The sequence below is a fragment of the Myiozetetes cayanensis genome, unplaced genomic scaffold, assembly GCF_022539395.1.
Source record: "Myiozetetes cayanensis isolate MyiCay16 unplaced genomic scaffold, myiCay2020 scf1, whole genome shotgun sequence".
NCBI classification, from domain to species: domain Eukaryota; kingdom Metazoa; phylum Chordata; class Aves; order Passeriformes; family Tyrannidae; genus Myiozetetes; species Myiozetetes cayanensis.
In genome coordinates, this window is record NW_026086604.1 from 140,789,159 (window position 1) to 140,811,978 (window position 22,820).

General features: G+C 41.7%; 1 protein-coding gene and 1 long non-coding RNA gene across 2 annotated transcripts in view; one reads left to right on the plus strand and one right to left on the minus strand.

Annotated features, from left to right (window-relative positions):
• Positions 1 to 2,837: 2,837 nt before the first annotated feature.
• Positions 2,838 to 7,846, minus strand: LOC126646725 (uncharacterized). The gene is made up of 4 exons (XR_007630378.1): positions 6,426 to 7,846; positions 5,827 to 5,970; positions 4,745 to 4,921; positions 2,838 to 4,598 (listed from the first exon to the last, which is right to left on the minus strand). It is a non-coding gene; the product is annotated as an uncharacterized LOC126646725 (long non-coding RNA).
• A 693-nt stretch (positions 7,847 to 8,539) lies between these two features.
• Positions 8,540 to 22,820, plus strand: part of LARP4B (La ribonucleoprotein 4B) — a 57,488-nt gene continuing 43,207 nt past the window's right edge. The window contains exon 1 of the mRNA XM_050311737.1: positions 8,540 to 8,651. The gene's annotated coding sequence lies outside the window, so the exon portion shown is untranslated. The remainder of the gene's footprint in view (positions 8,652 to 22,820) is intronic.

The following is a 22,820-nucleotide window of genomic DNA, read 5'->3' on the forward strand; positions in this document are numbered from 1 at the left end:
TGGGGCCTATTACAGGACATCTCAAATGACTCTAGACAGATATATGTGGGCAACTGAAGCAGTCAGCAGGATAACACTCCAGGTTTCCTGCCTATGATGGCAGTTTGGATCTATCTCATGCATAGACATTTAATTCTCCCTGAATGTCACATAAGAAGAGGACTGTGTCAATTTTTTTCCCTCCCAAAGGGAAATTTGGCTCCAAGCTCCAAATCAGCTTCTCCCCAGAGCATTTTTTTCCTCCCAGAGGATATCATGGGGCTCACCAAGCTCTTCATGACTTTCCATACCTCCAAGCAGTATCCAGCCTGCCTTTAGCCGATGCACTGACATGGCTTTGTGTACTGTTAGAATTAATTCAACTACAGTGTAAGTTGTGGAAAGGAACAGTGTTTATCCAGGACACAGCACCTCTCAGACTTTCTCATTATTTATATAGTGTTTATGCTGCTCAGTGGTGCCAATCAGGGTAAGTATTTACTGCTGCAGGGTATTTACTGCTCCGTATCTGAATATAGCTGCTGCCCTGAAGAGCTTACAATTTAATTATAAAACAAGATGCCAGGAGTTTAAAAAAAAGAGAGAAAATTGATGAGCAAAAGAGGTAACAGCACAAAGTCAGGAGAAGCAAAATATTTTTTATCCCACTCTATTTATCTTTTTAAATTATATGCTTTCCAATTTAAAAACAAAAACCCAACCAACTAACCAAACCCCACGTTTCATTTCTCTTTCCACCCTTCCTGTTTCTCAATGCAATTTATATTTTTCAGTGGAAAGATTTAATCCTATTTAAGATTCTTTCTCATGTTTATAACTTCCATCTACTTACATACCATTGGTTCAGGTGTCTCTCACAAGCTCAGTGCTGTATTATCAGCAGGGACATACAAGGCCTTTCTTTCCCTGGTGGTCTATGAAGCAAGGTAGGTCACATTCATCCATTTTGCCTCCATTACTCCTATTTGCCTACCTGTAATCCAGCCTCCAGGCTGGATGGTGTGCCAACATGTGGGTTTCCTATTGGCATCTCAGCAGGACCCTCTGGATTTCCTGGGAGCATCAGTCCTGCTGTAAGACTTGGGACATTACCCACCGTTATCCCATCCCTATTATTCCAACGAATTCCAGCTCACCTCTATCTGCCACCCAACTCACTTCACAGAATTAATGGACACGCTTCCTGAGATACAAGATCACTTCTACCATTCATTTTAAAAGATAATTTGTGTTACCTCTGTGGGATATCCCCCACTTGTTACTCCATTTGATGAAAATCAGAAACACATGACTGTGAGTTATTACCTATATTACAGCAGACACCAAAATGTGCTGCTGCTGTGCAACACGTAGGAGAAAAGGCACTAGAAGTGCAAAAGGCATCAGAGTCAGCACTAAGCTTTTTTAAAAAAATCATTGTGTATTGAAAATCAGGGCTTAGACGTACACTACACACATTTGCACTGTTATCTCCTATTCAGATTCCACAGCTGTACTCTCAGAGCTCTCCTCTCTCCAGACACAGAAGAGGCACAGAAGGTTGGAGAGAAACACTCTTCTTCTGTGATGGAAAGCTGGTTATTAAGAAAACATCTCTTAGATGCATAGGTCATGTTGCATTTGTCTCATCTGGGCTCATCTTTTCCCTACCAGGCAGTGGCCTGTACCAGGCAGGGATGCAGGGAACTTTCTGACACATATATTTGTCCAGTAAACACTGAACCACCCCACATTTCACAGAAGCTTCCAGATAGACTCCCAGCCCTGCAGCCCCAGCTCAGAACTGACCTCGCCCTATTGAGGGGACAAAAACAGTACAAATGTGTATTTTTCAGTACTGGGTAGTTCTCATGGTGATTTTATCCATCTATAGTAATATCAGAAGGATGATATTAGCTGACCATGCCAGTAACAACAACCATGGCTGCTTGCCACCAGGAGAGAAAACTCTGTTATTTCCCTGACACACTGAATTTTCCACGTTGCATTTAGCTTAGTGAACAGTCAGCTGGAGCTTGCTATTCAGACTTCCTATAGTATAAACTGCTTTTTCTTTTCCTTCCAAAACAGCTTTCTATTTCCTCTCTTACATTCAAGGGAAAGTTACAGCTGAGATTGCACAAAAACTCTGCACAAGTGATACTATTTTTATGTGTACCTTGAGGTGCACAGGGAATTCTGCGGTGACCCGAGTTAGGTTTAGACGTCTAACATATGTGTCAGTAGCTCACAATGAGACATCTCCAGTCACAGTTCATGTGGGTTTCCTCCACCCCTTTTACAGGTCATTCCACTCCCAAAGTCTGGCAGACACGATCCACTCGTGGTGGCCACAGCTCTCTGTCTGGGACACCCAGGTAGCTGTACTTTCATCTTGTCCTTGTTTCATGGCCAAAAACAGCTGTTAGGGCAGCCTGGGCACTCTGCAGCTTCAGTTACCAAGTACTTGGCCCTACTCAACCTGTGGATGATTTAAAAACCTGCATTTCTCACTCATCCTGGTGTGAAAACCATCCCTCTTACTGGAATATTTCTTCTGGGGGAAAACCAGAAATGAATCCTCATGACATGGAGAAGGGCTCTGCAAGAGGGAAGAGGAATCATAAGGCTGTATTGAATAGATCATCTCGACAATTTCTAGGATTCAGGGGCATGAAGTAATTTTTTTACAGGCCTCCAGAGAGCAATGGTCTTCTCTGACTGAGTAGAAGAGATGCAAAGAACAATCAGACATCACTTCACAGAATATCAGCAGATAATGGTTTTGTGAGAACCTTACTTCTTTCTCTGAGGGCCTGCCTGCTTTTGCAGAGCACAAGACACATCAAAGGACTCAATTAGAGTGAATATATGTTATATTGTATCTGTAAATTATGGGCATAAAGTAACAGAAGATCGGGCAGCAGAAGTTTCTTTAACAAGTAAAAGCTCCAGTAATGATGATATGTGGCAATACCCAAGTATTTACAAGCACAGCCAGCCAAGTGCAAGACACAAAGCCACTCTGACCCTCCAACACAGGGGATAAGAGTAGGGATTTTCTTAAAAAGAAGCTCAGACACAACCAGCTCTGCTCTGCCCCTTTTTTTGACCCTTTCCTTAGAATTATAAGAATCTTGAAGTTAGTTTATCAGAGAGGAGGCAGAGGCTACTGGGAATCTCTGGACCCTTAAAAAAAAAATCTGTCTTGAAATATATGTGCAAGTACAGGTAAAATTCACAGTAAAACAACTTTTTAACCCAGCTCACTATTGCACTTTATGCAATACATTCCTTCTATAAGTAGAAGCATTCATTGCTTTGCAACTCATTCATTAGGGGCCTGAAATTTTCACATAATTTTCCTTGCAGATGTCCAACATAATAGGGAATGAGAGAATTAAAATTGCATCCAAACACACACACAAACAAATAGAAACAGAAAATCCTTTTATAATCTATGAGGACAAGAGCAGGAAGCACAGTTCAACATGCTCATGTTTGAAATGGTAAAGTTGGGGAATAAAAATACATGTATTTATGATCACTACAGAATCTCCATATGGTGTTCAAGAGGACAGAACTACAAAATTATCATCAGTTTTCAGAGCAGACACAACTTTTGCACAGGACCAGTTACACCACTGAGCTCAAACATCTTCATGCCATAGTTTGCCACCTGTTGATAAATACACTTATACTTCACACATGGTGATTATAATGGTATTTAAAGACTGTTGTGAAGTGTTCAGAAACAAAAGTGATAGAATCATGGAAATTAGTACAAAGGTAGAAAATTGCCAAGATCCTTACTGCTAAGAAAATCTGAGCTGATTCCAGATCCCTTCAGAAGATTCTAAGCCACAAAATGTATGTAAATTACAGGATTTCTCATTAAGGTTTAATTAGCTTTTAAAAATGGGTTCAAGCTAAAGAAAGAAGTATGTCACAGATGAAAAATAAATAAACTGAAGATATGTTGCTCAGACCTGGAATGTGCAAGATCTGGTTACAAGTCCTGGCTCTGCTGCAGACCTGCTACAGACAGAGTCAGGCCTGGTCACTGATGATGATAGGGCAAAGTCCATGAAACTGAATGATAATTTTCAGATTTGTGATTTTGCTTAATTAACAGTAATTATTACTGTTAAATCATCTCCTGAAAGTTTATCTCCTGAAAGTTTAGCTGCTGTTAACAACAGTTTTCATATTTATGGTACCATTTACAGCTTAGACCTTTTTTACAGTGTGCTAATGAAACCCAGTGTTTAACAACAGCTGGCACTTACACTACAGCCTTACTTTAAAATGGTCTTTATGTCTTAAAGAAATCCGAGTAATCTGCTGAAGGGACAAGGCTGGAGGAGAAAATCTGCTAAGTGAGGGTTTGTTCGAACTAGTTCTACAGCAGCACTTTACAAGGCTTGATACCAAACACAGCAGCTGATCCAAGAAAGACACAAAGTGCACACGCTCACTTTGCCATTCACATGTGTGGGTACTCAGCACTGCTCCTGGGCACCGGAATGCCATTGCAGTCCAACTGGATTTTGGCACTGGATATAATTTACAAGTTGTCTCATGATAGCCTCGCCACTGTGTTATAAACGATTCTTCAACTAGAAAATAAACAGATCCAAATTATCACCTCTGTTTTTATCAAGACTGACACTCATCAAATCCGTGCAATACAGACTGAATACAGGATTCTGTGAATGTTTTATGACAGGAACAGCCCACTGCATACAATCATTTGGTATCTTACCTTTCAAAATCTCTCTCTTCCTGCAAAGGTGGGTAATAGCTTCAGGAACTCTAAAATATTACTTGGCTCATAAGGTCTCACAAACTGCAACGTACTGAGTGGTTTGTGGGTTTTGGCAAGTGTTCCAGGTCAGCAATTACTAAATAATGGTGATTCATGAAGCCTTATCCCATAGATCTGCAAGATGAAATATTTTATGAGAGCACATTTTAAAGGAGTGAATAAGAAAACAAACAAACAAACAGAACAAACCAAATCAAACAAAAAGGCCATCCCCCAAAAAAGAGGTAGTCCAAAATTTCCTTACAAAGCAGAAATCTAGTCCCGTGTTAGTGGAAATTTTTACCAAATCACCCAAGTGCTTCACAAACTTTAACAAATTAATCCTTTATGCTCTTGTGAGCAAGGAAATATTATCCCTTGTATTATACTTTGAGGAAATGATAAAGGCTGTAAAGCCCAAGTATTCCAGTATATCTAGTGATTTTTGAGCGTTTGAGTTTCTGACTGCTCAGTTCTACATTTACCTTCCAGGATTCCTGTATTATTTGCAGTTCCTCTTCATATGGAGTTACCTTCTTAAGTACACCAACTACTTCTTTTCTTTCTTCTTTTTTTTTTTTCTTTTTTTGAACTATGAATCCTAACTAAAACCCACACAGAATAACAGAATCAAAGAATCAGCAGGGTTGGAAGAGACCCTCAAGATGATCTAGTCCAGCTGTCAACCCAGCACCACCATCAGCATCCCTAAACCATGTCCCCCAGGTGCCTCTTGAACACTTCCAGAGATGGTGACTCCACCACCTCCCTGGGCAACTTATCCCAGTGCCTGACCACTCTTTCAGTGAAAACCTTTTTTCTAATATCTAATCTGAACTTCCCGTGGCACAACAAAAGGCCATTTCCTCTCATCCCTTCCCTTGAGACATGGCAGAAGAGACTGACCCCCACCTGGCTACAAACCCCTTTTAGGTAGTTGTAGAGAGGGGTGAGGTCCCCCCTGAGCCTCCACTTCTCCAGGCTAAAATATAGAACATAATTTTAAGAATGCATCACTAATACATTGAGAAGTAACTTACATAGTCCCTTCTACATCTGTTTGACCACAGATCAAGAAAAAATAATTAGTTAGTCCACTCTTCCTTGATTTTTCTGGACTAACAATCCGATTGCTCATGGACATTGTTCCTTCAGAGATGCATTCTCTCTCCAGACTGCTGAGTCTAAGACGTAGAAGAACCAGTAGTAGTTTCTATTACCACACAGCATCCACTTTTGATTTGTAATATTTTACACATTCCTCAGCTACCAGCATAACAAGGAAAACCACCAAACCTCTTTGATCTCAGCAGTGTGCCACTAAAAAATGGAAGCATTAAGAGATTAAGTTCTACATCCCCCACACCGAGAATTAGAAGTGGCCCAGGCAAGTAGAAAACTCTCATTGCTTTTCAGAAGAAGTTGACTGTTACTCAACTATACTAAACTTTAAGGGAATAAAAATCATGAACCCAACACGCATATATTGACATGTCTATCAATATATAACACATTTATAACATTGGGCTTTTAAAAAATTTAGTGTCAGAGTATTTTTATTCTTTAATAACAGAGTTGAGCTGCTTTAGGAAAAATTCAAGATAAACATAACAAACTATCCATTAAAGAAAACTCCTACCTACGATGAGGCTCTGCCCATGAGCTGGTTTTTGACAGGAATCACCATTTTCTCTCTCACATTTCTTCATGATGAGCTCAGCCATCATAAACCTTGAGTCAGCAGAAGGAACGATACAGTGCAGTCTCTTTATTAGTCTGATGGGTTTGGTTTTCTGCCCAAGTCTTGCATGGGGATTTGGCTTGGGGGAGCTGTGAAGACTGTATGCCTAAAGGGATAAGTATCAGGAATTTTGAGGTCCCTCTAGAAGGATATAATGGGGCTTATGAAGTTTTTGAGTGCTCAAAACAGCGCTCCCTGTTTTGAGAGCTTAAAATTAGACCTTTTCTATTTTCCTTTTCTTGACAAGATGCTGAAAAATGGTCTGGCATTAAAGAACAAAATAATTTTGAACTCGTTCATAAAATAAATTAAAAAAATTTTTTGGAAGACCAATTGTTTCACTGTTTTAGACTTCTAAGCAATCAATACTTTATATGTCAGCTTCATGGTAGCCATCTAACGGATCAGTCACACTTCCTGCACTACCCGAGGAATTGTCTGTCCTGAACACCCAGAGCTGGTTTATTCCTTTTCCTATCAGGCTCTGCCTTATCCACCTTCCTTGGCTCGGGGTTTCTTCCTCATAACAATTCTGTGAAATTGAAACAACCTAGTAATGAAAACACCCCGTGGTTTGCCCAAGAGCGAACGCTTAGACACAACTTCCCTCTGATGAACAGCAAAGCGTCGTGTCCGATAAGGACTGACCTCATTCCAGGCACTGCGATGTTCTTTATTGCCTCCACCAGCCAGGGACTTTTAACAATACAATAACATCAAAAACAGTTCCAAAGGGTACTCGGGTGTCCTTAGGTCTTCCAAGTTAATTGCTGTTACTGTCTCTATGGGAATGTCTAGCAGAGAGCTGGAAGGCAGGCAAATGACTCTTATCAATAAGGATTAAAAGCAGGATCCAGAGGGTCCTGTCTGGATTAGCTTCAGAGATGCAGAGAAGCAGCAATGCATGGTACAGGTAATTACTGACAACTGACTGCAAGGTGATGTAGTTTTGCCAGTCCTGAAGTTGAAGATGAGCTGAGGACTGGGAGCAATCCCGGAAGATGATCCTTCACAGACTTTTTTTTTTTAAGTCCTGAGAAGAAACCACAGGTTTTCCATTTGCCTGACTAACTGTAGCTAAAACCAAAACGATGATCTGCACCAAATAACTAGGACTGTCCAACAAAACCCGCTGCTTCTTTGGTCAAACAAAAGAACTCCCGAATCTTGCGGAACTCCCTCGCAGTTTTATACAACCGGAGGTAACACTCTATTCCCCAGCTCGGCAAACGTGAGGCTGAGAACTCAGGGGAGCCAGAATTGCCCTACAGAGACTTCACCTGTGGCAAAAGTCCCTCATCTACCACGATGTCCCGTGCTTTCCCCTGAGTGCTCCCACAGCTCCCCCGCCCCGGTGGCACCGGGTCAGTGTGCCGGGGCACCGGCCTGCCGCCGAGGCGCGGGACGGTGCCCCCGGACACACAGACCCGGTGGCACCGGGGTGGGACACCAAAAGCGACCCGACCTTCCCCTTCCCCTTCCCTTCCATTTCCCTTCCCCTTCCCCTTTCCCTTCCCGCCCTTCCGCGCCGGGTGACGTCAGGCGCCTCACGCGCCGCTCCGCGCGTCACACGCCGCGCGCGCGCGAGCGCGCGCCCCCTCCCCCTCCCTCCAGTCCCTCCAGTCCCTCCCCTCCCTCCCTCCTCCCCGCTTTACCCCTCTCGGCCAATCGGAACACGGGGCTCCGCGCGCGCCCGCCCCGCCGGCCAATCCCTTCCGCCGGCGGCGGGGCGGGGGGCGGGACTTCCGCCAGCCGGAGGCCGGAAGCGGGTCTCTCATGCGAGCGGGTGGTTGAGAGGAGTCTCGGCTCGCAGAGACGTTTCGGGCCCCGGAGGAGCCGCCGCCGCCGCCGCCCCCGCCCCCCGCCCGCTCCCTCTCCGGCGCTGCCGCCGCCCCGCTGCGCCCCTCCCTCGGCCCCGCCCGCGCTCCGCTCTCCTCCTCCTCCTCACGGCATCCGGCGGCGGCGGCGGCGCGGCGGCGAGAGAGCCCCGGCGCCAGCGGGAGCGCGGCGGAGGCGAGAGGCCCCGCGCCGGCGGAGCCAGCCCCTCTGTCCCCTCCCTCCGTGCCCGACCGTACCCCCCGCGCCGAGCCCCGGCCCGCGGGCGGCGGCGGCTGTTGGTGACAGGTGAGTGCGAGGGCCCGCCCGGCCCGCGCTCCCCGGGCGGCGGCGCCCGCCGGGGCCGTTCCGCGCCCGGTGCGCGGGGGGGAGACACCCGCCCCCAGCGCCCCGCCGCCCCCTCGCTCCCCTCCGGGGAGGCGGCCGGAGCCGCCATCTTCCCGCCCGAGGCGGCTCCCGGGGGAGCGGCGGCGGCGGGAGGAGGATCCGGCGCGGGGCTGGCGGGGCAGGGCAGGGCAGGCCGCGGGGCCGCTCCCGCACTGCGGGCCGGGCACGGCGGATGAGCTTTGCCCCCGCGCTGCCGTGCGCCGTGTGCCCCGCCCGGAGCCTCCCCGGATTCCCCCCTCCCGGGGCCGATGGGACCCCCCCGGAGCAGCCGCCGGCCCATCGCTCGGGGCAGCGCCGAGTTCCCCCACGAACGTCTCCACCAGCCGCGTCCCGAGCAGGGGAACTGCCCAACGCCTGCCGGAGCAGGCGCCGCGCAGGCCGTGTGTTGCCCCCAGGATTGTGGTGGTGGTGTTAGCCCTTCGGTAGCTGCTGCTTCGTCCCGGTTGTTTTTCACTCTCAGTTTCAGTTTGTGCAAGTGCTCAGAATTAGCACTTAGCAGCTCTCTCCGCGGCTTAAACAGAGGTGCACTTGCCAGACAGTGTTTGTTGTGTGAGATTCCTGTGTGGCAGATAAGTATAATTATTTTTATTCTGCAGGTGAGCGAATTGAGGCAGGGTGTTTAAGACTTGCCTGTGGCCACAGAGAGAGCTGGGTTCAAAACCACTGTTTAAACTTGAGTCACGGTTGGGGTAAAACCATGGGAATTCTGGCTTCCGATTCTGCGTCTTGTCACTGGCCTAGTTTTGCTGGCCTCTGTGTGAATCCTTAGTAAAACTGGAGAAGGGATCTTCCTCAAGTACTGACTCAGGGGTTGCTATTGAAAGGTCTGTCGTGTGCTTTAAGTTTCGTGTCCAACTTATCTGGTTTTTACAGGTTGGATAAATTCTCAAAGGTCAAAGAATGTTCTTTTTTTTTTTTTTTTTTGGTTTTTAACTTACTGGGATTTCACAACTCTTGGGTTTTGATTCTGGTCTGGTAACTGTTTTTATCAGTTGAACTTTCACTTCTCCCTGCTGACTTGTAAGCATTTCTTCAAGTTAATTCTTGAGATATGAAGCTAATCAGCTTAGTTATTTTCGTTATTACAGCAACATTGATATTTTCTATTTTTTTAATTATTTTTTGTGAGATGTGAAAGGAAGATGAAAACTAGGGTGAGGCCTGATAAAACACATATAGAAACAAGTATGTTTTATATAAATAATATCTTATTCTTCCAGGTGTATTGTCATTCACCTATGTATACTATTTATATGGAAGCCACAATTATTCTTATGTTTAATTGGTCTTAGATTTTGGGGGAAAAAGTAATCCTTGTGGGAACTGAAGTAAAAGTTTTGCTTAAATGAATTAAGAGCAAACAGTTGACCTCTTGTTCCTTAATAATATGTGTGAATGTAATCAGGTCCTTAAGCACACACAGTGTTCTGAGTTAGATTGAATTGTTTACCTTGTAATTTTTTCTGGATTTTTTTAAAGTGTTTAAACACAAACACCTGAAGGGAATAAAGGTGTCAGCACAAGTGTGCGCTGCCTTGGTTGCTTTTTGTGGCTTGCTCTAGTGCAAATATACACACAGAAAGGTAGCGATGACTGATATGTAGATATTATATATATTGCTTAGATATGTGGCTGGAACTTAAATCTGCTTCAGTACAGAGCCAAGGCAGAAGATCTGGAAGTGGAGGCAGTTGTGGGGGCTTTGGGATTTTGTTGAGGTTTCTTGTTTCTTTGAGACATGCAGTAACCATGTAGGCAGTTTCTAGCGATGATGTCTTACTCGATTAGAGTGAAATTAACTACTTGGTTTATTTGCTGAAATGCAAAGTAAATACAGTCAGGCTTGTCTAATCTACATGTTCCGTGGAGATCTGTTGCTGCGTCTCTTATTAAGTCTCGTATCTCGCAGTGGCTTTGGCTTTAAATCAGTTGAGAGCTTAATTGGCATGGTAATATAAACTCTTTGTTAAATATTTATTACATTACCTCACAAAATGCACATGCTAGACACGGAAAAGGCATGTTTCTGACCATAATGCGTGGCAAATGTAAAGTGACAGCTGAAAGGTAGCAAAAAAGGAGTTATAAAAAACCAAAGTAATTAGGTGTAGATGTGTTCCATCAGTTTGATTTTTTGTAAACTAGGTGGCTTTTAGGACTTTCAGCGCCATTAATGTTTAATTCCATGGTGTCTGTATATATTCATCAGGCATTCACATTCTCGTAAATTAACAGGTGAGGTACGCAAATAAGCACACAGGGCACTTGACTTACCTTTTCTAGTGCCTGTGTTGGAAGGAGCAGGTTTTGCAAAGGCCATGGCCCCATCGATCTTGAAGAAGAGGCGCGTTCTTGCCTTGGAGGGGCCAAGGTGGCCATAGAGGCAGCTCACAAACGCGGCGGCAGGAAGGCTATGGCTGGCAGAGAGAAAAGGCAAAGAGACCTGATGAAGGAAAGCAAAGAAACATATTTCCAAGTCTGGAGAATGTTAAGCTTTGGGAGTGTGATTTCTGTGTCTATGCATGTACACGCACGTGTGAGGAACTGTTAGGTGACGTAAGGCGTTGTAAAAAATGTGGTTTGTAGACTGTTCTGTTCCTTTAAGCATTTACTCACAAAATAGCATTTTTAGGCAACAAGTTTGTGTAACTCTTAGACATAACTGTAGAAAATAATCTCAGGCTGCGTTTTTTCCTGTGTGCAATCAGTGATATTCAGCTAACAGGAGCAGTGGAAGTCTGACATATCTGTATTCAGAATGGGCACACAGGTATGAGTCGGAAAGAAAGGATGTTACAAAACAGGACGTTCTTTGGAAGAAAGTTAACCCTTCTCCTGCGGTTTTGAAAGAGGTGATGATGTGTTGAGAGCTGTGTAGAAGATGAGAGTAAAAACTACTCTTGTAGTAAAGACCTCGGAAAGGTATATGAGCAATGTTATTCCTAAAGCAAGGCATACATATGCTGAAATTAATACTGTCATTTTAGTCCATGTAAAACAAGATCTAAGAGGGTGGGTTTCACTACAGAAGCCAGTCATTAAATTACGGAGGGGAAAGTGATGTAGAACTTAACCTGTGCAACAGTGCTAGTTTTATGTGATCCCTCAAAAAAGAGAAGACACACATGCACTCAACATCTTCACCCTGAACTGGTAATGCACTTTATCAAAGGTACCAGTTACAACATTTTCAAACTAATGTGTTGGGAAAACTCTGTTTTCTTTTGCTGTGTGTTAACTGCTCTGTGCTAGACTCGAGACAAGCTAGTGTGTTATAACAGTCAAATACAAAAATAGAGTAACTGAATATAAAACTCAGGTATATTTCACCTGGTCAACAAAAATATTTTGGTGCTGTAAATACTGGATAATTGAACAAGACCCATTGCTCATCCAGCAATCTGTTTCTTTCCCTTTAGGGATATGCTGACTTTGACTGGCTCATGATAACATTGTGTCTAAAACCAGTAAGTTTGATGAACTTGTTAGAAACAAACTAGAAGTTGATTTCTGTTCCACCTGTTCATTTAAATTAACCTACTCAAATTCCACAAAGTAGTGCAAGATAGAAATATATTCTGTTAATTGGTTCCTAACTGATATTTCATAAATTTTGGTGATGTGATGGAGCCAAGTATTTATAAAATCACTGGTCTTTCACACTTGTGTGTGTTACGTACCCTTCCTAAAGGAGGGTGCCTCCCCATTCAAAAGCAGGCACTACAGAGTAATACCTGGAGACAACAAAGGTACTTTGGAGTACTTAAATTAGGTGTGACTGTAATACAGCATAATTGTGCGATTAGGATAGCCATGACAGTGTTCATTCTGTGATGTGTGCTGCTGCAGGTATTTTGTGTCTGGGTATGTGTTTCAGGAACGGCAATTAACTCCAAAATTGGAAGTCTGACAGAGGTTACTAATATGTGGCTCTCTGCTTGGCCTGGAACATTGCAGGGAATTGGGGAAATGCTGTTTTGACGCCCTGATGAATCACCAATTTTTTGGAGTCTTAATCTTTTTGAACGCTCTCGTTTACCATGGAGGGCTTGGCTATGCATATTCTGGATCCTGTCAGTCCAGCTCCTTAATGGGTAGTTGAATGATCTAATACAAAAGGAATCAGTCGCTCATAAGCTGAATGGATTGCCACCTCTGCACTTCCAGCAGCTCTGTTGTTGTTCACACAAGGCTGTTGGCATGTAAGGAGCTGGTGTCTCAGAGAGTATATCCTACAGTAAAGGTTTATTCTGGATTGCCTTTGTGGCCATGTAACGTTCACAGATGTCTCGAGTTCAGTGTACATGTATTTAAGGCAGCTGTGCAAACCTTTTAATTCTGGATTGTTGCACATAGAGGTAGAAATGTAGATGCCTCTAGAAGTGTATAGAAATCTACCTGCCACAGTAGCTTATGATGAATTAGACACAGAATTTCTTTATCTGTTAGGGATTCCTTTCTAAAATGCCAATATCATTTCCGTTGTTGAAAACAACAAAGACTGGCAGTGTAGACTTTGGAAATTACACCTGCGGATGCTATCAGTAGTTCACATGGGACACGTTCAGGAAAATACTGAGTTTTCAGTATAGTTGTAGAACATAGTTGTTTTATCTCAAGCTTTTTGCAAATCTAATTACTGTATTACCTAATTTTGCTTTTAGATTTCTTGTTTCTTGCACAAGTATCGGAACAGTATTTTCCCTTTGGAAAGGTTAATTCTCTCTCAGCTTCATATTGGTCTTCCCTGTTATCTTCTGGAAATAAGCAACAATGGTGAATGTTAATACTTCATTGATGGTATTCATAAGGCAGACTAGTGGAGTTGCAAACTTGCTTAAAACATTGTAGAATTCTGTTGCTCTGTTAAAGTGTTTATTCATGTTTCCGGGCAAGCCTAATGTTCTGCAATCTATTTTCAAGTATTTTATAATTACAGAATGTCAGTGATCTGACAGGGAAACTCGAAAAAAAAAAAAATTAGTTAAATAGTAACTATGCTGAGGAAAAAAAGAGTAATTGTTTGATAAACCTCAGTTGGCAGAAATGTAATGAAGTGCTTGAGAAGCTTTACAGTGATGTCTCTTGGCACCTTTATGGTTTTGTTTTCGGTCAGTGCTGGTATCCATATGCGTATTTTCACAGGTTGTGGTGCTGTTGCAGGTTGCTCCACAACAGAGTCTGACTGACTGTTGTTCAAACAAGGAACTGATGAATCAACAGGCCAATGTCCAAAGTAGCTTGCTTTTCCATACCTGGTGCCGAGGGCTTATACTCAGATGTTTGGATGTATCCTCCTGGTTTCTGATTCTTGTTCTAGGAATTAAAAGTAGAGCAAAAGTGAAGAATGCAGTTGGGCATGGTTACTCTAAGTGCTGAGCTACCTATATGCGCAGAATTTGCAGTCTTATCTCCGTTTCATTCCCATTCAGACAGATAGGAGCAGAAAACGGTCAACATGTTGCTGTTTGAAGCAGCAAGGCAAACAATTTGGGCAAAATATCATTGTCTACTTTGGCGCATCTCCAGGATCTTGGGTTTGTGTCCCTGCTCCTGTTTAAAAGCTTCTTGTCCAATTCTTCATAATAAATGTCTCAAAGGTTTGTATTATAAAGAAGGGAAGGGACCCTTTTTAATAAACATGTGTTGCAGCATAGTTTACAGACTATTTTTTTATGATTACAATTTTCTTAGTTAACATTGTGTGTTTTAACTGCCTGAATTCAAGGAATCAGTGGAATTTTTAGGAGGGTCTGTGCCCAGTTATTTTGACTTGCAAGGAAGAATTATTGACATTCAATCCAAGCTAAAATATTGGAACAGTCCATCCTTTAACAGTGCGTCAAAACCTGAATTACCAGTAGTTTTGATTACAGTGATACTCTTAAGAAGGTGGGGTGCTCTGACTGTGAACAATAGTGCACCCAGTAGGTGATAGAGTCTTTCATACAGTGTTTTAAAATTAGTTTTAAAGCAAGAGTTGCTTCTGGTTTTGGTGAAGCTTGTAATGGAGGATGGTGACCTTTTTTGAAAAAGGAAGTGATACTAAAATGACTGGATTATTTAGGTTAGATTTTATTTTTGTCAAAGAAGTTAATGAAATAATTGTTGGCAGAAACACTAGCTTCCTTTTCTTATACAAAACCTTAAAGTTAAATGATGCTTCGTCTGTAAGTAGTTTCATTTCACTTCAGATATGGTCCTGAACATGTTCCAAAACTTAAAACTAACATATTTTAGGTAAATGGAATATTTTTCAAGTCGTCTGAAAAAACCCTAATCCCCAGAGCCTGAGGGGAGCTCATCCTAGGGTGTTTGTTTTGCAGAACAGCTGTTTGTTGAGATAGTCTTTGCATAGTCAAGGGTTGTTGTGTACATTCATGATGGAAGAAAACTTGTCACTGTACCTTTTTGTTTATCATGGTGTCATCTTATTTGGTTATTTATAGGCCTCTCACCTGGACTTTGTGGAGGTGTAGATCTTTCCTCTTAGGCCTGTTGTGACCAAAGATACATTCTAGGAGAACTGTAAGGGCTGTCCCATTGGTTTGCATCAAATCTTTTCCAGAATTCTAGTTCTGTGTGCTTCTGAATTTGAGATCTTTGGTGTAAGATTTCTACTGCCCTGAATTAGGTATTTATTGTGTGGTCTGAGAACATCATGAGAAAGAACTTGGCAAATTGGCTTTGAAGCTACGTGTGTGTCTTAAATAATAATTCAAAGTACTTAAAAATATAAAGTGTCCTAGAAGTTCCCAGTGCAGCTTTTGACCTCCTCTTGCTTAAGCACAGCACTGATTGCAGGCTTAAAATATGGAAGCCAATAGCAATGTTCTAAGATAAGACTTATTAAGACCTGTTAAAGAACATCAGACTTATAATCTTACCCTTGCAACTGTACTAAATATTAACCTCATAGCTTTAGGGATGCTTTTAGTCTTGTATTTCATCATGAAATGCTGCATCCTCTTTTGCCAACTTCAGAATTTTTCTGAAGAAGTTGCTGTTCATAAGATCCTGCCCAGCAGAGCTGGATTAATTTTCTTTATCTTTGCCTTGAGTCACAGACAGCGCTGTGAGAGTGCATCAACCACTCTCTGGTTCGCAGCGCAGTGAAGTATGCGGAAAACTTAGAGTTGGTGTTGGTAAATCGTGAGGAGGAACCTTCAGTAATTGAAACAAGGAAGTTTGTTGTTCCCAGCATTGCTAAACTGACACTCTTCATGCACAACATTTAACTTGTTCCCTTTAAGCTAGTGCAAAACCTCCTTTGTCATGTGTTATATCATTTGAAGATTTGATGTTTCTTTGAAGAGTTGGGAAAGTTCAAATAGACCATCTTAGCTTTAAAAACTTGAAGCAGCTAGTAAAATACTGTAGAACTTACGGTTGTTTTGTTAAATAAACAGAATTTATGAAATGGCAGGTCCACTTAGAGCAAACCTGTCGTGCTGAGATTCTGGTGAGTACATAATCCAGCAAAGTTCAGTATCTTTTATAGTTTTCACTCCAAGTCAGGAATCAGTTTCAGTCTTGGAATGAAAACTGTCTCTCCTCGTGAAAGTGCAACAGTTTCTGTAAACTTCACTGTCCTGTGTGGGCTCTTAGCATGCTTAATTGTTGCTTCCTTTAGCAGAGGAAGATTAATTAATCTCTGACTTCCCTTCAATAGGTACTTTAAAGAAAAGCAAATTCCAAAACAAACAAAAAAACCAAAACAAAACTAAAACCCAGACCCTTGGTTTGAGAGCAAAGCAGTTATGTGGGGAAGGAAAGGAAACAAGGAAAATATATTATTATGCAAGATATTATCTTTGCATAATAATTCCTCATATGTGCCTGAGTTCAGAGAGGGTATGATAGGATGAGACAGACTTGGTGTCCAGAGTGCCAAAGTAAATTCACTTGCAGGAAAGAAGATGTGTTTGAAAATGAAGAACTACAGGTCACAGGAAAAAATATTGGAGAACTCTTTCATGTGGCTTTTTCTGATAGTCATGTTAATCTCTTCATACAGTGTCTTGGTTGGCTGTGGGAAAGAGCAATATAGGCCTATTTTAAATAAATCAGAGTTCAAGAGTTTAGGTTACCATGTAGTCTTCTGTAAATACCTATTTAAAAATAGTACTAGTACAGAAATGAACAATACTTTGTAAAATCCATAGTCATTAGTGCTAACAGGTATTTACTGCTGCCCTGTCCACTCCAGGGCAAGCTTGAATTTTCTTTTCAGTTGAATTTACTGTTTCTAATAATTGTCTTGCTCTTCTGCTTTCTGTGTGCATGGAAGTGTTGTGCAGTTTTTAACTCATGTCACCTTAGTGCAAACAAGCAATATGGATGATGATAGTTGATGATTTAGGTGAGGTTTTGTACTTGATGATGCTAAAATTTAAAACCAGATTTTTGTGATACTTTCCATCATTTTGCATTTAACATTTCCATTAAGTGACAAAATTAATTTCTGCATCAGTGACCAGTTTTTTATATTAAATATTGGTATTACTTCAAATGCCTGGAATAGGTCCCAGCTAATTAGTTGGCATAAAAATCTCTGAAGTTATTGAGAAGCCATGACTTTCAGAGAAATGCAATTAGCCTATCAAAGATCACCTCAAAGCACCTAGAGTTAATACTTGTGTAGAAGGTAAACAATTTTAGCTGTTAAAATTATGTATATTAGTAAAAATACCAATACTTTTCTTTGCGTTACCTCAGCTGTGACTTGTATTTGCAGACCAGAATCACAGCACACTGGACACTGCAAGCACAGGCTGGTGCCTCATAGCTTAGGCAAGTGTAATATGTAAATGGAGGTGGATGGGAGGGTGACAAGAAGTTAATGGAGCAGTGGGTTGCTATGATATATGATATGTTTGCTGTGATGAGAACCTCATCAGTTTTGAAAATGTGTTAATTAAAAAAAAAAAGTCTTGCAGAAGGAGGGAACTCCATCCCGTTCTGCAGTTTCTCTTAATCCATGTTAGGCATATATCTGAGGGTTTTGTATGTACTGAGCCATTATTTAGGTTGGCTGGTTTTAGGTGGTTATATGAAAAGTTAGTCTGCCTCTATAGTTATCCTAATTTAACAAATGTATTCTGTCCTGTACAGTTTGGAAGCAGAGGCAGATGTGAAATGCAGTGCAGAGCATGGGGTCCAACTCCAAGTTTGTCCTTCCTCATGTGGTTTAAAGCATTGTTGCCCTGTGTTTAGGCTTAATTAGTTTTCTGATTGTTTCAGTGCAATGGTTTGCATTGAGCTATCCTTTCACTCTTTAATTCAGTACAGGCAATCTGCTGGGGTTTCTCTCGTGAAAATCCTGCAGGTATGTTATTGTCATCTTTGCATTCCCCAATTTTTTTATTGTTGTAGGAACTACCTGTGATGCTTTGTAGGGAAGAGCAATAGCAGCAGCAGCAGCAGGGGCAGAGTGACGTGGACTGGAGTGGTTAAGTTCCATTCAGAGCTGTAGTACTGGGTTTGCAGTGCTCTGCTGCTGCTGGTTTCCTAGAGAACAGGACAGAAGGATTAATGACATCAGGAGTTCAGCTTGGATCCTCTCTCCTCTACTTCTCCTGGTCCCAGTAGTAAAGTGCATGTGGAAGCAACTACTGTGTAGTTCTCTGTTTAACTGTAGAAAGAGTTCAAATTTATTCAAATTCTGTTCTTGCTGGTGATGTTTTCTGACCTGGAAAAGTAAAAAGTGATGCCAGAGCTGGGAGGTAGGGTGGGAGTCAAATGCTCACGAACATAACAGAGGGCAAGTGGTGGAATATTTTAGTGGAAAATCATTATACTTTGAGGTACTTACCTAATGTGCTTGAGTAGCAAATTCCTGATCTCTTTCCTGAGAAAGATAAAAGACCTTTTCCCTTCAGTGTGAGATGTTTTCTACTTTTTGTAGGCCTTGGTAGTGAATGTAGAATGTACCATTCTACATTCAGTTTGCAAGAGAGAATGGGGTTGTGGAGAGTTATGATCACAGATACTTTATATTAAGGTAGCATCCCACCTTTCCTTTCAGAATGGTCATTGTTTGGCTGAACTGCCAGCAACTTAACTCTGCCATTTGAGGAGTTGTTCAGAAAATGTACAAATGGGAGAATCGAGAGATTTATTTTAATTAACAGTGTGGTACTTTTTGAAGTCATCATCTGATAAATCTTATCTGACACGATAGTTGTAATACAAATTAAATATGCATCTTTATAACCTGCAGGGTGTGTGCTGCTGGTCCACTTACAGTGAGGTAAACAAGCTTGTGGCTTTGTGATGGATGTGCTACATGAAGCAACCCCTGTTAATTAATGAGTGGGTTTTAGTGTTATGTGCTTCAGCCTGCAGTCAGGAGAGTGCTGCTTAAGACTTGAAAACTGAGAACAAGCCATTAGCAAACTGAAAACTGCTCATGACACAATCACACTTGTCATAGAGGCACATGACACTCAACAGGCACAAAAATTTCTTTCCAGGGGTTTATTCCTGCTTTTAGTGTTTTTAAACGGTAATATTTTTGTTAGGTTTTATACTATTACACATCTGGTGCATTGCATTACTGAGGAGGACGTGATCTGGTCCGTCTCTGAAGTGATGTTTGAGTGCACATTAGATAGTAACTGCATGTAAAACTTCTTGGTGTGCAGAAGAACTGGAGAAATTCTGAGAGACCTTTGAGTGTAGTGAAATGATTTCCTTTCATTTTAAGCATATATATTTAAAATATGGTGCGTAAAAGGCTAGACATGAAAATGATAATCGTAATTGTTTGTTGGTAGGGGTCAACCTGTTATCTTCCTGTTGTTTGGGATTAGGTGAGTGAATAAGAATGTAACTTTACCCTCTTCCCGTTTTTCTTGCTCTTGACTGAAAGAGTTTTTCATATACCTCTATACAGAGTCCTTATCATTTACCACTATCAGTTTTCTTTGGTATTTTATCACGTTTGTTTAGTAACTTATTGCTTGGCATCTTTTGGACAGCTAATTACTGTAATGATCTGAGTTTTTAAGACTTGCAGAGTAATCAGTTCTGGCAGGAGTTTGTGTGGGTTAGAAACTCATCAGCAAATGATGGGAGTTGTGAATTGCTTGTGAAGCCTCACACAGAAATGTTTCAGAGATCTTTAAATAAGGAAATGCAGCGTTCCCTTTAAATAGCAAGGTTTACCATTTCTCTTGAAAGCTCAGGCTTTCTTAGAGGAGAGACTACATTTTAAGGGATAATTAATAGAACTGCAGAACACTTGGAGGCTATCAACCTTATAAAACAACAGAAGATTTTTTTTTTTTTTTTTTTTTTTAAGAAAGCAACTTATGAAGTAGATGCAGCAGCAGCTCTAAATGATTTGAGCTCATTTTCTGTTGCAGAATGTTAAAAACGTACAGCATTAAAGTTTAGGTTCTCGTGACACAGTGTATTTCTTGCTAACACTCAGTTGCCTTGTGGATTTTAAAATGCCTTGGGTCTGCCAAGTGTCCTGTTGTGGGTTTGCCCCCAGTGCTTATGTCCATGTTCCTCTTTGAGAATCCAGAAGTTGTGACGTTCTGGGGTTGCCTGGGCATAAGTAATTTTCTTGGCAGGAAGGAAAACTGAAACAACTCAGATGGTACTTTTTTGGGGTTTTTTGGACTCTAACTTTCCAGTCATTGTGCTGGCACATACACTGGATGCATGTACATTTTGAAACCTCCATCTGACAGACTTTTATAAATATCTGGGTCTAAACACTAAGCTCCAGAAATGAATTTTCAACTTCTCCCACAACTGTTTAGCTAATTAACAGTTAAACAAATTGAGAGCCTTGTGATGATTTCTAATAGTAATGCATTCAAGACTTCTGTAGACACATGCTGTGACTAAATGTTTATGTCATGTCAGCTTTTTAATTGCTGTTGTGTAGTACAGAGTTTACAACTGATGTAGGGACAGTGATGATTGCAGAGATCACCATGAGCAGATATGCTTTTGGGGTTGTTGGATTTCCCATTCACAGCTATTTTATCCACTGTGGTAATGGAACTGCCTCGCAGTATATTTTATTTTCAATACTGCCATCCTTTGAAAGATAGATTGCTTGTCACATCTGCTCTGTAAAGAAACTGATTTCCTGCTTTGAAAGGAAAGATGGAAACCCATGAGTTCTGTCACAGGCTGTCTCTGTGAGCATGATACAACTTGGTAAGGTTATTCATCTACAGAATGGTAATGTACCCCATGCAACAGGATGATGGTTCAACTCTTACATTAACAGCCAAAATCTTTTTTTGAAAGTATTCTGAAACAGCCACCTGGTGAAAACTGAAAGTTTGTATCACTGTTCATAACACTAAGAGGGAAACTTCCAACCTATGAGGATTAGGTTTTGTCAGTTGATCTTGATGGTGCTTTGTAACCTTAAAGATAAAATATCCCATATCTGACTTGGCAGCTTTACCTAGACCGAGAATATGATTAACTCTTGACATAGTACATATGCTTTGGGTATTCAGAACCCTGGTGAAACTAATAAAGAAAAAGTAACCTGTAAACTATGTGATGTCTTCTGCAGGTGCTACAACCCTTTTTCAGAGCTGAGGTCAGTGGTGGCTCTGGTCATTTCTGCTGTGGTGTCAGGATCCTCATGGTACATATGTGTGTGATAGGTGGTGGGAAAGTATGTTATCTCTCACAGTAGAAAGAGGATTCCTGGCCTGCAACTAGAAGCTTGTTATGAGGCTTAAGTTAAGCAGTGCACCTCTGTTTGGAAAACATCTTAGGCTTTCTCATGTTACTGGAGGTGTATTTCTGTATTAACCTTGTGAAAAGTTTATCTTAACCTGTGTTTAAAGTTTCTAAAATGTTTGCTAGGAAGAGTTCTGCACAAAGCCAGACTCAAATCAATTTTTGTTTGTGCTTGCTGGAAGAGTAGTGAAAAGTTCTTTTATTCCAGTGAGCTTTTTTGTTTTATGGTGTTGCTGTTTGCAGGGTGAAAGTTAGTTGTCAGCACTTGCATTTGTAAATCTCTTTTTAAGGGCTGATTACTCTGAGCTGAAAGTTGGCAGGCAAGATCTCAGCCCTAGAGCATTGTTTGGGGTTTTGCATGTTTTTAAATAACAGATCTATCTGACTGATTTGGTTGAGAGTGCATGCTGCTACTCTAGTAACTCCAGACAGTGAAACAGGTTGCATGAAAGCACCCTTTAAATATGAATTAGAAAAATTAGAGATGACTGCTAATGAAAGGCAGGAGTATCAAGGGCTACACTCCAGGGAGGTTTTTTGGGGGTTTGACAGGGGCAGCAGTGGTTTTGTTTGCTATGTAACAATGAAGTAGATGTCTTCTCCAAACTGTTTGCAAGGTTGTGGTGCATGTGGATGCAGTGTGTGTATAAATACCTTCAGATGGTTGAACATTAACTCTTACCAGTACTATAAGATACCTAAACCTACACTAAAATGCAGTGTAAAGGTTAGTCTGATACTGGCACCACACTTACACACACATGTGGCTTTTGGATGAGAGCAGTCCCAGTTCTGCTTGGCTTGGCAGCTGGACAAGAGTGATCATGTGGTTGTGTGCACTTATCTGTACAGTCATCCTGTGAGCCATTGCTGGTTTGTATCTAGTATCTTCTGAAATTATGGAATTCTTATAATAAGATAGCTTTGAAAATATTTACCAGTAAAGAACAATGCTGTCAACTTCAAAAAACCCAAAACCTCAAAAACCCACACAAACAAAAAACCAACAATAAAAAAACCTCACAAAACCCACAAAACAAACAAAATCCACATCTTTTTAATTGTGAAGATGGTTGGGGATGTTGCAGGGTGAAACCACTAGCCTGAAATAGCTGTGTTGCTCAGCCAGGTGATCTCAGTCTCACCTGAGAATATTCTGGTATGTCCTCAGATTAACCACTAGTGTCCAGAGGGACAAACAGTTCTGTATGAGGGAAGGCTGCCTGCCCCCATTGCCTTCAAACTAAGGAGAAAACAACTTTTTTGTATTAAGGTGCTCTTCCCGTTCCTGTTTCAATTACCAGTCTGGCAGACTGAGCAGTGTATTACAGTTTTGGGGACAGCAAG